Here is a 17,885-nt window from a genome sequence, read left to right as displayed (position 1 = left end):
TAAACTTGGTGTTAATATTAATTAGGGATGTCCAATAATATCGGCCCACTGATATCATCGGCCCGATATTGGCATAAAATGTAATATCGGTGAATATCGGTATCGGTTTTTTTGCCTATCACTAAAACCGATAAAATAATGCCTTGATTTTACTGACGCGTAAATGAAGCATTGTTTGTAGCTGAAAGAAATGTGCAGTTTTCAAAGTTGTACAGTAGAGTTGCCACACTGTAATAGACTCATGGAGGGAGGGAGAGAAAATAAATAAATATGGCATTTTTTCCACAACTTAACTCTTTCCCCGCCAGTGACGAGATTTTCTGTCACTCCGTGTTTTCACTGTTAAACTGTAGTTGAAGCTGTTGCGGGTCGTGTGAATTACTTTCCTTAGTCCAAAAACAAACAATTAAGCAGCTTTTTCGGAAAAATGAAGGACCGGGTTTAATGTTTTTGCACTGGAGTCTCCGTATCCCATGGCAATGCATCCAGCGGCAGTCACTGAATGAGGAAAGGCAGACTCTGCAGGAACTGCACGCAGTTTCAAAAGCCTTAAAGATGATTATGGAGACAGAGTCTGATAATTCAATGTATGATGGAGCTACAGAAGAACCATTTAGAGACAGTAACGGAGAAATAGAAGGTGAGGGAGACGGACACGGGAAACACGGAGCGGTTCAGGTCCGACACGGAGATGAGGAAGAGGAGAGAGGGCACGGAGAGACACGGAGACACTGACAGACAGGAGGAAGAGAAAAGAGACATTTATAGAGGACATTCAAGGAGAAGACAGACACACAGACATGGGACAAGACAAAGGACAGCTAGTCTGAATCTATTATTGAGTTCAGATTCAGACTGAGGACACAGAACAGATTCAGCTGTATAATGTCAGTGGGGACACAGGTAAGACATGGGTTTTATTTGGCTTTTGTATGAAATAAATAAATCCATATATTCATACATAGAGAAATAACTAGATTTCCATATAATTATTTACAGATCAAACACAGCAGGTGGTCCAACAGGAGGACCTGGTGCAGCCAAGGAAAGGCCAGAAATCTACAGTATTGTAGTGAATGTTGTTCTTTTTTTCTTGAAATGAGGAATATTGAAGTGTGTATATCCAAAAGCTAAACTAATATGTGGAAGACTTATAACTGATGTATGTCAATGTGATAAGTTAGAAGGAACCTGGTGCTTTAGAAGGTGTTTGGTCTAAAGTTTGGTGTAGATTCCTCTAATATTTTGTGGAATGATGGGATATCTTAGAGCTGTTTGTTATTATTATTATTATTGTTATTATTATTTTATTTTGTGATTTGGAATACAGTGTACTGTTGGTAAATGAGAGAGTCAAAATGTAAATAGGAAATCAGTTTTATCTTGAAATCAATATCTTTGGAAAAAAATGCAGTTTTCTCAGTTTTTTGCTCAGAATTGTTTTTCCTGAAAATGACCAATATTCAAATGTTCATATCTCACGAATGAATGAAGATAGAATAAAGTTGTTTCTTGTGTTTAAAAGTTGAAGTTCTGTTCTTTCTTTTGATGTATTCAGTGTTCACATACTCCTACCACAACATTTTCAGTGAGCCTCCAAAGATTAGTGAAAATGGACCAAAAAGGCTGGCGCTGGCTACCAACTCACTGGAAAATGCTCTGGTGGGGAAAGAGTTAAGTTGAATGTATGTATTCTTTGCACAGACAGTGTTTACATTTTGAAAGCGTTGGTGCATTTGAGAATGCATCCAATGGGGCATCACAATAAAATTAGGCATGATGTGTTAATTCCATGACAGGAGATATGTGATGTTACCTAAAATTAGTTTAATATCCCACATATATCGGCAGTGATATCAAGTAGATATTCGAATCGGAAATTAAGCGTGGACAATATCGGCATATCAGTTTTTGCAAAAAGCCAATATCGGACATCCCTAATATTAATGTTACTCTAATGTGTTTGATAGAAAGCAACCCAAGTTTGGCTGACCTGTGTGCCTGTCTGTCTGTGTGTGCGTGTGTATGTGTGTCTCTGTGTGTGCATGTGTGTCTCTCTATGTGTGCATGTGTCTCTATGTGTGCATGTCAGTCTCTGTGTGTGCATGTAACCCGTTTAACCATGTAACCCATCTAACCCTAATCCTGAATATACTACTATATCATTAAGGAAGCAAAAGTCATGTGTTGTGTTGTATAAATGTGAGATGGGGGTGGGATTTAATAAGTTTTCTTCTTCCCAGTCCTTTCTGAGCAGTACATATTGAATTTATTTTTGTTATTACTAGTGTACATGCAATTGATATTTTGTCTTGATCATCTTTATTAGGAACCGAGCCGAAAGGTAAGGCCCTCTCACACAGTGAGAGGCCTTGCCTGCCAAGCAATGGCCCTATTGTTATGTCGTTTGTTTAGGTATTATTTTCCCGACGCCACTTTGAACTGGATTTGACCCCCTAAACATGCTCGAAAACTCACCAAATTTGACACACATGTCAGGTCTGGCGCAAAATTTGATAAAATGAAAAATTAACCCCATAGGTGCCAAATGAGCTCTCTAGCCGCCCCTTAGAAACACAAAATCGCGCTCTAGCGCCCAGTAGGAATGTCGTAGAAACACGAAACCAACAGCAAAATTTTCGTCTCATTGAGCCCGACAAATCACATGCGGGTACTCATGACCTAACTCCAACAGGAAGTTCAGAATTTGCCTTTCAAAATGAAATGCTCAAATTGCAAACTTCCAGTAGGAATGTTGTACACACACGAAACCAACGCCAAAACGTTCGTTTAATAGAGCCCAAAAAATCACGCACTGACACCTATGAGCTATCTCCAACAGGAAGTTCGCAATATGCCCTTAAAAATAAAATTTTTAAAACTAACTCCGATGACACCGTTTGTCGTATTGACTTCTAAATAGAACCAAAAGATAGAGTGAACCCTCCTCAAAAAAGTGATCTCGTACTTTTCCAGAACTGTCTTAGTTTTTTTTTTTTTACATGCCCGCAAAGTTGCAATGTTTGGGACTCATTTTTCACTTTGGAGTTTTTCCCCACTTGTGACATATCTAACGCGTTCATGGGACTCAGCACAACACTCACATGCAAAAAAAATTTTGAGATACGATGTACGGTTATTGATTTATAGCAATTTGTTTATTTTCATACTTTTTCCACTTTAGACTGCCATTTGACCCCCTTAACATGCTCCAAAACTTACCAAATTTGCCATGTATGTCATGGCTGTTGAACACTTTGATTCTATATGAAAATTAACCCCTTGTGGTGCCAAATGGGACTCTGTAGCGCCACCTTTGTACTAAAAACAACAAAATCTGCCCTAGCGGCCAGTAGGAATGTCACAGAAACATGAAGCAAATGCCAAAATGTTGGTCTGATTGAGCCGACAAATCATACACTGAACTCATGAGCTAACTCCAACAGGAAGTTGGCAATCTGCCTTGAAGTTCCTCTACGTTTCTGCAATTTACTGCTTATTCATTTCAGACTTGTGACACAAAAAGTTATACCTCATTAATTCCCACACGTCTGCAGATCCAAAAGTGAAAGAATTTTTCAGATCGACCTATGGTTATGGTAAGAATAGTGATTTTTTTCAAGACTATGTTCACGTCTCACTTTTCACAATGACAAAATCCCTATAAAAAGTCTTGTAGGTGTATGATTACAAATCTCTGTCCCAAGTGCAGTGGTTAGAGATGCTGCCTATTGAGCAGAAGGACTCTGGTTCAAGTCCCAGGATATCCAGATTTTTTTTTTTTTTTTTTTTTTAATTTTAAAACAGGTTTTACTGCATTGTATTGTGGATATTGGAAATTTTGCACACATTCAAAAGTACACGGAGTACATTTTTTCAAAATAAAACTCCAATTAAGAATAATACAAAATGTCTATTACATAACTTCTTTTCATTTTTATGACCAAATGCTCAACTGTTTGTACAATGTTTCTTCATTCAAAAGTACTCTTTCTCACAGACACACATGCTCACACCAATAGGGTTTTTCCAAATAAAAGCCTTAATGTGAGAAATCATCACTTTCATGCTCAATTAGTCACACAATTTCAATTCATTTTTCAAACTGATTCTTTCTTTCACATACAAAACAAATGCACATGCACACAGTAGGGTTTCCAAAATAAAAGTCTCATTTAAAGGTGATGGTGGTTTCAGCAGAGGGTCGCTGGTGTTCAGTAGAGATGTAAGGAGGACGGACACTAAAGGGTGGGAACTGGTTTCGGGACGGAGAGGTGTGAGTGGAGCTGAGGTGTCGACGGTCACGGGAGAGGCGGATCGCGGGGGAGGCGGAACGCCCGGTGCGAGGGTTCCACCCAATGCTGCTTGCAGCTTTAATTATTAATGTGTTTGCTCTGATATTGATCCTTGTACACAAAAAATGTTTAATTTTTTTCTTCTGCTCAAAACAAATGAATGAATGAATGAATGAAAAAAAGCCTGTTTTGTTTAAAATCTTGCTTCCTGGTGCTTTTTAAGGCTAAAAACACAAAAAAGACTGTTCTGGATAATTTGTAAATGCCCATGTTCCAGTGACTGTAAAAAGAAGCCTCAAATCATCGCAACTTTCATCACAATTTTTTGGAAAAGCTGCCACAAAATCAGGCATTTTAGGCCGCAACAATCACAAAAAAAAGCCCGTGAAATCCTGGAGGGACTGATAAGTCTGCCGTAAAGCAGTCCAGTCTTGTCCAAACCCAGCCAGGGATGCTGGAAATAGCATTTGGAAAAAAAACAGTTTTGGTGCTGATAATCTCATTTTAAATTGCAGACTACGATCAGGCATATATACATTAAAATTAGACTTTTTCAAGATCACGCAGAAAGTCTGTTCCTTTAATTGCACCTTTAATAAAACACTTTCGTTTCAGCACCGTGCATTTGAGTCCAGTCATTCACTCCGTCTTGAAAATTTGTATGAGGCTCCCTCAAAGAACACCACGAATGATGCATTACTGTTCATAGAAACACCTTACGTCCACCTTAAGACAGTCGTGTGAATCTCTGTCAGTGTGTTTGTGTGACTGCCGTAAGGGACCCCTAATAACGACATAATGTGTTCTTGTTATCTACTTGCGGCCACTGCAGGAGCATGTGGGTTCTGGAAAGGCCTCCTGATCCACGAATGTCGTGCATTGTTCTGACGTTGTTCATAAGGCATTCGTTAGTGCGCCGTGTGAAAGGGGGTTTTGTACTGCGTTCATGGACAGTTTTGGATAGGATTGCTCACCTGGCTATGAACTTTGGAGTGTTCGTGGACCGTTCCTTTCCTATAATTCCGTCTTGAGAAGGTTGTATGAAATGGTCCATAAATCATTCGCACAGTGTTCATAGCCATTTGTAATGTCATTCGTGACTGGGGCTTCAACCATGTCAATGCAGTTAGACCAGTGGCAGGCCGTGCATTTGGTACCTGGGCCTTCCGTGGGGACTTACTCAACTTAATCCACCTCTTAATACCATCACTATGACACAATTATAGAAACCATCAATAGTACACAAAAAAAAACGCAAAATAACAAGGCGTGGCAATACAGAGAGAGAAGACATTTCATGTATTGAGGGTAAATACCATTATTACTAAGCAAAAAACCCAGTTAAGACAACTCCACATCTCTACACTTCAACCACAACTTTGCCATGTACATTATCTGGTGCAGATAACCTAATAACCTCACAAAACAAAAAAGTGTAAATAAAAAAACATAATCTACTCACCAGAGATACTCATTGTAACCTCCGCCAGGAGGTATTGTGATCGCTTTGCTTTGGTGTTTGTTTGCGTGTTTGTTTGTTTGTTAGCAAGATAACTCAAAAGTTATGGATGGATTTTCATGAAATTTTCAGGAAATGTTGATTCTGGCACAAGGAAGAAATGATTAAATTTTGGTGGTGATTGGGGGGGGGGGGGGTCTGTCCTTGGCGGAGGTCTGCACTGTGCTTTTCTTGTTTATATATAAAATCCCTCCTCTCTTTGTGCATGAAAACTTCAATGTCACAGTGATCTATGCATTCATTTCCATCAGTAATTCCTTTTTCTATGGTCCTGAAGGCCAAGGCTGCCAGTTGCCCCTGTCCAGTCGTATTCCTGGCATAAGTGTGGGCATAGAATGTCCGCTTGACAAGCTAGCTAGCGTCGGGGTTGGCCGATCTGTCCTCATGGTGTCTAGCTTTTCTGGAAAAGTCTGCCTTTAAAATGGATTTTTAAGTATGTCCAAGACCAAATTGTTTTCCTCTCAGCTATTGTGAGCATAAAAAAATCTACCTCAAATGTATTAATAGTTCAATTGAAATTAGCTTTACTGGCATGAATGAAAAACAATATTGCCAAAGCTATATCAAATAATAGTTTTGCTCTTACCATCCAATCAGAGGAAGGACAAATACTGACATTGTGGGCCAGCTAGCTGGCCCTGTAATGCCAAATTAAAATCTGATTGGTTAAAGAAACAGTTCCGATGCTATACAGTTTAAGTAACATGGGCCAACACTGCTGATTTTGAAGGCCCTGGGCAGATTAGATAATCCCTTGCACTACATATAGACTGAAATCTGATTGGACAAGATATCCTCCATCCACATACACTTACTGGAAACAGTGCAGCTAAGAGAAACTCTAAGAAATGAAAAGAATAGTCTATTGGGAATAAATTAATACAATGTCAGGGAACCAATATTAGAATTTAGGTTGTAAATGTAGGTCAGTGTTTCTGATGATGTTTAGGCCAATAGAGAAGGCCTTGCTGACCCTGAACGTGCACCACTGAGTTAGACGGATGTTGGATGAGTCGTATACATATAGCTGTCCTGGTTCAAATTGAGATGGTATTAGGGCATTAACAGAAAGCTGGTTGTTGACACGTCACTGTCTGTGGCACAAGTCAATGGTACTTTGGAAGAGTTGACAAGGCATGTGTTATTCTCTCTCTCCCTTCCATTACCCGACCTTCATTCAGGGCATGTCGATAATCTTTCTATATGAAAACATGGAGCGCAAGGTAGTGATGCATGGATCAGCGGACCCAGGTCGGGTTGGTGCGGGTTCAAAAAATGTCACTTTATTTGCAGGGCGGGTCAAACAATTCCACAAAAGCGTATTGAAAAAAAAAAAAAAAAAACGACCCGTGCATTACTAGCGCAAGGCCAAGACTGAAGGAAGAAGATGATTCAGTGTAGGATTACTAAACTGATCGTGATCTAGAAAAACTATCGTCTAAGGGGCCGTTTACACAGCGTAGGATTCACTCGATCCGGGAAGATTTCATGGCGGATAGCCTTCTGTTAACATGGAAACGGTGCCTAGAGTGCCTGAATCTGGAAATTTTTGATACCAGGGTCCAGGGTGGAATGTTATCGATACGCTCCGCATTTCAGCTCCGTGTTAACGCGAATCGGAACGTTTCCGGGGTAAAATATGACGTCACCGCATGCGCGCGCAGCCAAGAACCGCCAGTTAACCCACTCCAGGCCAGTTGGTGGCGGTAATGCGCCTCCAAGCTGGTTTGCCAGCCTCTATGACACAATAAAGCTGCAGAAAAAAAAAGGAACAACCACAACAACAATGGCCGGTTTCAGAACAACATACGTGCTGCTAACTGTGCTCAGCTCATCTGTCCAGACAAAGAAGTCCTGCGTCTTTGTACGACCACTCGCCATTGTTGTTTGTAAATAGTGTTGTCCGCCTCTTCTTCTTCTTCTCCTCATTTAAAGGCTGTCTAAACCGGAAATCGTTTGTGCGCAGGCGCGTGTTTTACCGCCACTGTTTCACTACAGCTCTACATCGCCAGCTACTGGTCTGGCATGGACACTACAGCATATTGAGCCGTCCTCGCGGACTCATGTTAACGCAGATCGTTATCATAGCGGCTTCGTCTTAACGCGGAATGATTTTATAACGCAAAGGAGAAATCTTTGCGGAGTGTTGCCGTGTAAACGTACCCTAAGTAATGTTCTGTGAACCATGCAAGCATGACAATGTACTCTTTTCTCAAACATGCTGTGCGTCTTGGCTGCTGCTGTCTAAACCTTTTCCCACTTCATGTTGTTCATTTAAAGTTAAAGAAAATTCATATTGTTAGCCTATGTTTTGTTTTAGTTAAATGTCTGAGAAGGACTGTTGATGCTTGTGTCTTGCAAGTTTTTTATTCTGCTCTTTACTCTACACTGTTAATGTTCTAGTGAACTTTAGTACAAGCTGCTCGTTGTTGAACAGCTGTGAGACGGTGTTGTTCCTCCGCTGTGAATGTGATGACGTCATCCTGTGACTCGACTTTATTGACAGATAAGTCTATATGAAAAAATCTGAAGTCAGTAATGCCGTAGATGGTATCATCCTGATCCTGGGGAAATACATATGTGCATGTGTTTCACACCGTCTGTCAAACTTGTACCACTGACATATTGTGTCCACTGTACAACTGTTGGACCGGGACCACTGTACCCCTCCTGTAGGGCAGCTGGTCCAGTTCCATCTCTCTTGTCACCTCCAGTCTCACACCTACATGTGGAGTGGAGTTAACTGTACATTCTAGATTAATGTCTGTTGAAATAAAAAGGCTACAACTACATTTGCCATTGACAGAATGACAGAATATCACAGTGTTTGTCTTTGTAGTCTTTTATGCAGGCTATTAATGTAACAGCATAAGGTTGTGTGAAGTGAACAAGCACAATAACATGTAATATACAGTCATCCTCAAAATTATTTATACCCCTGCCATTTTTTTCTGACTTTGGTTTTGTGATGTTTTGTTGTTTGTAAGTCACAAACACACTTGAGGAAACTCATCCATTTCATCACAAAAACAAAAAAATCACAAAAAATGGCAGGGGTATGAATAATTTTGAGGACGGCTGTATAGTTGTAGGCCTACATGTGGTTTCTTCATATTTGTTCACTTACATTGTCAGATGATCGTTGGAGTTAATTATTTGAAGACATTTTGTATTCCTTTTTTCCAGCTTTAACAGCATTTTCTCAATATGTTATGCTGATCCATAGACACTGGTCTTGGCTTGTTGTGTATCAGTTATGAGTTGAAATGGTCCTCTTAAGAAAGTATGTAAATGGTGAGTACACACTTAAATCCATGCAGTGTTGTGGTGCTGTTGTGTGAGAGTATTTGCTGCAGAGAGGTTGTTTACTAGTGGCTGAGTGAATGTGCAGCCATGGGTGGTGGAGATGTTTCTCTCAACAACACAAGAGGCCTGTTCTGCTCACTGCTCCTGGACAATAAGGCAGTGGGCAAGATGGGATTATGGCGTACGAATACTCAGGGTCATCACAACCATAGAATTCAGGAGGATCTTCTTCATTTGCTGCAAAAACCCTTATAACTATGCCTAGTAATGTTCATGCATAATAACCGACCAAAATAAACCTCTTCATGTATCACTATTATAAAATCCAAAATAAGAAGGAAGTCTGATAGAATAAACCCTCATATCGCTCTGGTAGGTTTGTCTTGCAATGTGTGACAAAAGAACATAGAACATTGTTGTCCCTTTGGTTTTGTTTGATTCTGCTTATAAATAGCATCATTATGTCTGTATTCCTCTTGTTTTTCTGCTGTCCTTACATTATCTTGTTGCATATTGTACAGCTGTTATTAAAGGCATTACATGTAGTTATTTTTACTCCTATGTTGGGCTTGACCTCTGTGCTATTTTTTTTTTAGATGACTGTCACATCTGGTGATATCACATGGATGTTAGAGGTTTATATCCACCGCCGACCTCAGGATTAGCCCACACTGTGTTAGTAACACTCATAATTACACAAAATGCACAAATGCTCCATAGTGATTTAACACAGGATAGGGCAATAAATATTTGTCCAGCATCTGTGGGGGCATGTAAGGCCCATTTTGTCAAACATAAATACTGCCTATGCTTCAGCATTGCACTGCACCAGATAGGACTGAAGCAGATCTCTGGATTATGATGAGTAGGTCAGAGTATTGTTTTAATCTGGTTTGGCTCTCTGTCCCTAACTGGCACAGGACAGACAGATGGCCGAGGTTTGAGTTAGGTCCAGGGCTTGGAAGGATGGGCTGGTAGTGGGAGTTTCATCCTGACCTCATGTTCCACAAACATCATCCAGTCACTGATCCTTCACATGTACAGTAAGAAAGAAAAAGGCCTCCAGCACAGTCAAAAGGAAGGTTCTGCTGATTGAACTGGTATTGTCCATTTGGTCCTTTTGGTATTCTGTTGGATTTTATGGGTTATATGTGCTTAAAAATTACCTATAATATTTCCTAATAAGGAATGCTGAGGTTATGTCAGAGATGTTAATCTACTGAATTTTATGTGTGTGCAATGGTCACATGTAGGAGGCAAATGAACTCAACGTCTTCTCATTAATTTCAAGGGTATCTGATACACACTGCGTGCAGTGATCCACCAATCACAGTTTTTCTTAATCAGCTTGGAGTAAGTCACTGGTAACAACACTGAAAAACGAGCAACGAACAAGAGAAAATCATCGTAAATGAAGACTTGGTGCCAAAAAGAAAAGCAACATCAGTCATCTGAAATTATTTCGGCTACAAGAAGGATGATATTGAAACACGTGTTCTGTGTCGATAGTGCCTTGCAATTGTTGCCACAATGAGAGGTAACACAACTAATTTGATTGACCATTTACATCGGCACCACACAGCTATTATATACTCCTGAGTATTTTTTCATATCACAATATATATCGCAGGGTTAAAAAAAATCTCAATGTCAGTTTTTTCCAATATCTTGCAGTCCTAACATGATTCCTTAATGTCTGGTGACATTCAGGGCCATTTTATGATTACTTGGAATATAGTTCTTTTGAGGAATTATTGACCCACCCTGCTGATCCACGCATCACTACAAAGCATGTAGAAGTTGGGAATTTATAAGTGGTGTTCTGGTCCATTCAGTGCAGGGGTTCATCCTGTGCTTTACGTAGCCTATGTGGAGACACTTGCTTTTTTCCGAGGTTCTGGTACATTATTTAAAAGTAAAACTGGGTTGCAGCGTGTAATATGTACGGTCTGTGATAATGTGTTACTAAAGCAGATGGTCTGAGCCATGTCAGAATAAAAATTGGGTGTGTTTAATAACTTTCTTTACTTTTTACTTTTAGCTGCTGGTATGATACAGGACTCACTAAAAACCAGCCGTTTCAATCAATGCACCTGTTTTCATACAGAAAACCTGACGCCTTTTTGCACACTTTTCTTGTATTTTTAAACTAAATGTTCTAATGAGAAAGTTACATTGCAATGTCTTGTGTGTTGTGCTTGGAAAAAATTAGATCGGAATTGGCCAAAATTGGTATCAGCTGTCCAAGCATGCCTCATTAAATGCCAAGACTCCAACTACACTACAAACAACTTTTCTAACCCCTGATCTTCTACAGTGGTCTACAGCAGTGTTTTTCAACCACTGTGTACACTAGTGTTCCGTGAGATATAGTCAGGTGTACCGTGGGAAATTATCCAATTTCACCTAATTAGTCTAAAATAATGTAATAAATATTCTTCGCCTGTAGGCGGAAGCAGGTAGTTAGTTGTTGACCGCCTTTTACTTTGAAACAAGAGGATTAGTGATGCGTGGATGGTGGCAGGTGGCGGTGATTAGCAAGACAAAACGGTGACGGTGATGGAAAAGTTTTTGAAAAGGAAAAATGCCAACTCCGAACTGGACCCTGGACAAAATTCGGACCCAGATGAAGGGCCTAGTGTGAGTGGAGGTCAAAAGAAAGTAAAGACGGTGAGGTCGAGCAAAGTCTGTAGCGCGAGGAAATACAACAAAAGCAATCTGTCATTTGGATTCACCTTTACCGGAGATGAAACTGCACCGATACCGTTGTGCCTGGTGTGTGGTGAAAGGGTATCCAACAGTGGTACGGTGCCAAGTAAGCTTAAACGCCATCTCCAAATGAAACACCCTTCGCTTCAGAACAAGAATGTGAACTATTTTGTTCACCTGTGTGAACACATGGAGAAACAGACAGCTTTCATGAGAAAAACCACAAAGGTAAATGAGAGTGCCCTGAAAGCTAGCTACCACGTTGCTGAACTTGTTGCTAAATCAAAAAAATCCCACACTGTGGCAGAGACATTAATACTTCCCGCCTGCAAAGCCATTGTGAATGAGATGCTCGGACCTGAAGCGGCTAAAGAAATAGCCAAAGTCCCTCTTTCAGATAACACAATTTCTAGATGTATTGATGATATGTCTGCAGACATTGAAAGTGTGGTTTTGGAAAAGATCCGTATCAGTAAGAAATTTGCATTGCAACTGGATGAGTCTACTGATATTAGCGGACATGCTCAACTATTGGCCAATGTGCATTTTGTGGATGAAGACGCAATCAGAGAAAACTTTCTATACTACAAGGTGTTGCCAAAAAAAACATCAGGAGAGGAAATTTTTCGGGTCACATCCGAATACCTTGAAAAAGGAGGACTTAGTGGGAAGACTGCACGGGTGTCTGCACTGATGGAGCTGCAGCCATGGTCGGGCACATCAAAGGCTTTGTAAGCCTAGTGAAGGTGAGAAACCCAGATGTGTTTATTACGCACTGTTTTTTACACCGTGAGGCTCTCGTAGCCAAGACTTTACCAGCGGACCTAGTTCCTGTGTTAGATGATGTTGTGCGCCTGGTGAACTTTAAGTCATGACCTGTGAAAAGTTGCATATTTGCATCTTTGTGTGAAGAAATGGGAGCGGAGCATAAAGCCTTGCTGTTTCATACGGAGGTCCAATGGTTGTCGCGCGGCAAGGTGCTCGCCCGGGTGTACGAGCTGCGAGAGGAACTTAGGGTGTTTCTGACAAATGAGAAGTCCGATTATGCAAAGCTGCTTGCAAGTGATGAATGGTGTGCAAAGCTGGCATACCTGGCAGATATTTTTCATCATCTGAATGATCTGAACACACGAATGTAAGGCCGAAATGAAAACCTGCTTACAAGTACAGATAAAATAAATAGATTCCATTCAAAGGTGCACCTCTGGCAACAACATGTGGAAAGTGGCAACCTTGACATGTTCCTACTCACCAAGACATTACAAGATGTTAACACTGCTGCATTGTGTGAGGTAATAGTTAAACATTTAAAAACTCTTGAGGAGAGGATGTCATTTTATTTCTCTTCAACCGTAACTGAAAGCCTTGACTGGGTCAGGGACCCGTACAGCTCAGTATCAGTTGGAAAGGACATGATTTTACAGGAGCAGGAGGAACTAACTGAACTGAGACAAAATCGTGGTTTAATGCTAAGCTTTGCTGATCTACCTTTGGACAGTTTTTGGTTAGCTACTGCCAAGGAGTTCCCCATTCTGACAAACAAAGCTATTTTGACATTGCTCCCATTTTCCATGACATATCTGTGTGAGGTGAGCTTTTCAAGCCTGACTGCCATAAAAACAAAAAACAGAGAGAGACTGAGAGCTGTTGAGGAAGAGCTTTGTGTGTGTCTTTCTTCGATTCCTGCCAGGATATCAGCTCTGTGTTCATCCAAACAGGCCCAGGTTTCACACTGAGTAGAAATAAAAAAGATTATAAAATACTTTTTTCTTTGTGCTTACTTGATTCTTATTAAAGAAAATTTGATGAGAATGACTTTAAATTGTTAATATAGGCTACAGAGTTTCCATTTTTAATATTTTCAGCTGGTGGTGTGCCTCAAGATTTTTTCAAAGAAAAAAGTGTGCCTTGGCTCAAAAAAAGTTGAAAAACACTGGTCTACAGTCCACTGTAGTCTATGTCACCAGTGAGTTTGTTCTTTTATCAGAGATGAACTTACTCATCTTAGCTCTAAACTCTGGTGGAGTGTTGATTGGTGACTCTGCTTGGTGGTAATACGAGCATTAGTGTTACTGTTAGCTCCGGTGTTCGTACTAGCTGCAATGTGTTTGGCATTTAGGTAGTACCGGATCCTTGAATTACTGCGGGAGTATCCAAACTCTTTGTGGCATAGTTTGAACACAACAGTGCTCTTATCTAGGCTTCCATCCATCCATTTTTTATATGTAAATGTCCTGTCCACTGGGCCAAGCAACACTGTCTCATCCTTTTCATCCATATCTTCTTCTGTTATTTTTTGGCCTAACGTTGTCTCTTCCACTTGTTCAGTGCATTGATATGATCAGTATGCGAGAAACCTGTGTAGTGAGAAACATTTCATGTTGTCTGTAGTAGAGCCTGACCCCGGCTGATTAATCGGGCCGATTATAGCGTGTCACCAATTAATCAACATTGGCCAATATGTAGGCTGATGCTGCCGATATATTAACTTTTTTTGCTGCGCAGAGATTCTGTCACTCACTGCTCCTGTGTGTGTGTGCTGCCCGGAGAATAAGAGGTACTTTAAAGCAAGTTAGTTTCACGTTCACTCCTGCTCGGACAATGACGCTATCACCCCCCCCACACACAATCACATAATCACGGAGCTACACCCCCCCTGCACTCTGACAAGGATGGACTGGTTATCCTCCCCTGGCAAAATTCACGGACCGAAAATCATGGACACCCCCCCCACCCCCAGTCTTATGAAGTATTCACCCCCCCCCCCACACACACCCATGTCCGTGCACTTCCTGTCTACCTCACAGTTTCATTCTGCAGGCCTGGGTGTTAATAGTGTAGGGGAGACCGGGGACAGTTGTAACACGGGTCAGTTGTAACTCTTGCAATTGCTCCAATCAGGAACAACTTAGGACTCACCTAATTCACTCTGCACATGCTCAGTTTAGTCCTTAGTCCACATGGGCAGTTATAGTGCCGTGAGACAGACACATCAAAATTTGAGTGAAAACATAATTGTGTGGTAAGTAATATTTTTTGCTCTAATTATTTTTGTGATAGCATAGTTTGCATTTGAAAGTTGTGTAAATTATATTTGTGAAATAAACAAAGATTTATGCAACTGTTAATCCACCTATCCACAATGATCTAATATAAGATTATTATATCCTGTGTAGATCAGTGTTCTTATTTCATATATCGGCCAGTATTGGTTATCGGCCAATATCGGATATCAGCCGATATATTGGATATTGGCTTTTTTTAGTCCCCAATATCAGATTCACCCGAAAGTGCGATCAGATTGAAAGTTATGACTTGGGCAGAATAATGTTTGTCTTGGTTTGACTGAACTGCCCACAAAAGGCAGTAATATAGTTAAATCTAGTTTACAGTTATCTTTAATTTAAAATTCTAAATGAATCCCTGACTAGGAAGGGTATTAGTGAGCAGGAGGGGTGGTGGTAAGCTCCACCCACTTTTTCACTTGTCAGTTTTCCTGACAGTGATGGAGAAATATTTCTCCTATGTATTACAGCAACTTAAAACTTTTTTGAATTTTTTTTCATTCCCTCCATTTATGACCAAGATGTTGGATGCATTTTGTGTAATTATGAGTGTCATTAACACACTGTGGGCTAATCCGGAGGTGGCTTTGATGATGATGATGTTTTCATTTCAGTAAATATTGTCTCCATTAGTTCATTTTTCCCATGTGTTTATTTTAGAGACACTGTACTGTCGTGTGCAGGCCTGAGTGTCCAGTCTATGTGAGTGTGTACAGGGATGCTGGCATCGTTCATACAGCTGTGGGACAGATAGAATGTGCATGACCCACATACTGATGTACTGTAGTGCTGTAGCTCTGTGCACCACAGTTAATTTTAGTGTGTTGTCTGCCTCATTACACAAAGGTAATGCACACTGTGTTTTCAAGCATAAACCGTCTCTGAAAAAAAAAGTGTTGCAGAGAAGATTTAATGACATCCTCGGGCGAAATTTTTACATTTCTGTAATCATGAAATGTTTCACAGCTGCTGTTTGAAGTATGTGCAGTGCTTCGTTATCCACAAATAGTGAGATGAGATGCTCAGGCTTGATTCTAGGAGGAGAAGTGGGTAGAAGTGTAAAAGGATAAACTGAGGCTTGTTTCTGTCTAAGAATACTATTTCTGCATGTTATAAAGGAGGTTGTAGCTGGAGTGTTACCTTAAAACACTGGTAAGCCTGCCATAATTATTACATAATTACCCTACCACAATTATTTGAGCTAAACATAGTCATTTTGTATAATGGTGTGATAATGGTCTCCATTCAGGTATATAAAAGGAAATGGATTAAACTGACAGTAAAGTTATATTTCATCATTATTTTACTATTCTATGACTGGCACCGAGGTTGAGAGATATTATGTTCCCAACTTCTTTATTTCATTCCCAGAAGATTTGGTGTTGTCCTTAATGTCTTGTTAGCTTACTGGCCGACAGGCCATAAGCTATTGTCATCATGCGGCGTCCATTGTTGTTGTCGTCTGTCGTCGTCTATCGTTGTCTGTCGTCCGTTACTACAACAACAACAGCCGCACCCCCTCCAAGGACCAGGGGCCAACAAAGAGGATCCCATGGCCCGGCCAACCAGCAGACAACACAGAGATTATTATTATTAATATTATTATTACTTAGGGGTGTAGTGGTGCACTCATTTGTACCGAACCATTTCAGTTCGTGGCCTTTGATACACGGAGATGTACCAAACAAATACATGTGGCCTATATGAAGAATGCAAACACTCAGGAAGCAGGGTGGCTACAAGCAGAACCCATTCTTCAGTGGCGCCGTGTCACACAGAAGCCGGGTTGGATGTTTGAAGTGTGTTAAGTTTCACTTTCAGTGTTAGTGATGGTGATGTGTCATTCACGAACGAGCTGGTGCATAGAGCCGGTGTAGTATGGCATATGGACCCCCTGGAATATGGACCCGGGGTCCTGATTCCGCAGCGGAATATGGACCCGGGGGTCCTGATTCCGCAGCGGAATATGGACCCCCCCTATGGAAAATGGACCCCCCTCCAAATTTAGGGAATGAATTATTTTTTTTAAAGTTTTGAATTATAAACACATAAAATAGAAACAAAACAACATTTTGCAAACAAAATTTCTTTATTGTGTTCTGTTATTATTACCTCCGCCAAGGAGGTTATGTTTTTGCCAGGGTTTGTTTGTTTGTCTGTTTGTTTGTTTGTCTGTCCGTTAGTGTGCAACATAACTCAAAAAGTTATGGACAGATTTGGATGAAATTTTCAGGGTTTGTTGGAAATGGGATAAGGAAGAAATGATTAAATTTTGGTGGTGATCGGGGGTGGGGGGGCCCACGGGGGGGGCCACTGATCGTTAGTGTGCAACATAACTCAAAAAGTTATGGACAGATTTGGATGAAATTTTCAGGGTTTGTTGGAAATGGGATAAGGAAGAAATGATTAAATTTTGGTGGTGATCGGGGGGGGGGGCCCACGGGGGGGGGGTGCCACTGATCAGCCTTGGCGGAGGTCTGCGCTCTCCGAGTGCTTCTAGTTGTGTTCTGTTATTGTGTGATCTGTCTGAGAGAAGAGAGAGTACAAGAACATGTATCAAACGACCGTCGCCGCCACAGTGACGTCACAATGGGAGGCCAGGCTGTACGGGGAGGTACGCTCATGCTGCAAGGCTTCACTACAGGGCCCAGCTTTTTTTTTTTGTTTGTGGTGGTGGTGGGGCACCCCCCACCCCCACCCCAAGACCCAGAAGCACCTTTGTGTCATCAGGGTTACGGAGAAGGAGGCCATCCTCCAGGCATGTCATGTTGCCCCTACAGCAGGTCATCAGGGTGTCAACAAGACCACTTCCCTCATCATGAGCAGCTACTTCTGGCCTGGCCCTCAGTACAGCGACATCGCAAACTTCATCGGTAAGAGTTTTATACTTATTTATGGATCTTAAATATATTTTATAATGTTTTAAAGTCCATTTTCTATGGCATAGAATATGGACCCCCTTGTTAAATATGTCAACTTATGTAGTAATTG

At 40.9% G+C, this 17,885-nt stretch overlaps 1 protein-coding gene across 3 annotated transcripts in view; it reads left to right on the top strand.

Moving 5' to 3' along the window:
* The window catches only part of ankrd6b (ankyrin repeat domain 6b), a 114,396-nt gene that overhangs the window by 14,408 nt on the left and 82,103 nt on the right, over positions 1-17,885 (top strand). The window contains exon 1 of one of the 3 annotated variants that reach the window (XM_030127805.1): positions 16,024-16,046. The exons of the other annotated variants lie outside the window; for them this stretch is intronic. The gene's annotated coding sequence lies outside the window, so the exon portion shown is untranslated. Of the gene's footprint in view, positions 1-16,023; positions 16,047-17,885 lie in introns of those variants that run through there. 3 annotated transcript variants of the gene reach the window in all.

The sequence above is a fragment of the Sphaeramia orbicularis genome, chromosome 24 (assembly GCF_902148855.1).
Source record: "Sphaeramia orbicularis chromosome 24, fSphaOr1.1, whole genome shotgun sequence".
Lineage (NCBI taxonomy): Eukaryota > Metazoa > Chordata > Actinopteri > Kurtiformes > Apogonidae > Sphaeramia > Sphaeramia orbicularis.
Note: the sequence above shows the minus strand (reverse complement) of the source record. Positions and strands in the feature narration are given on the sequence as shown.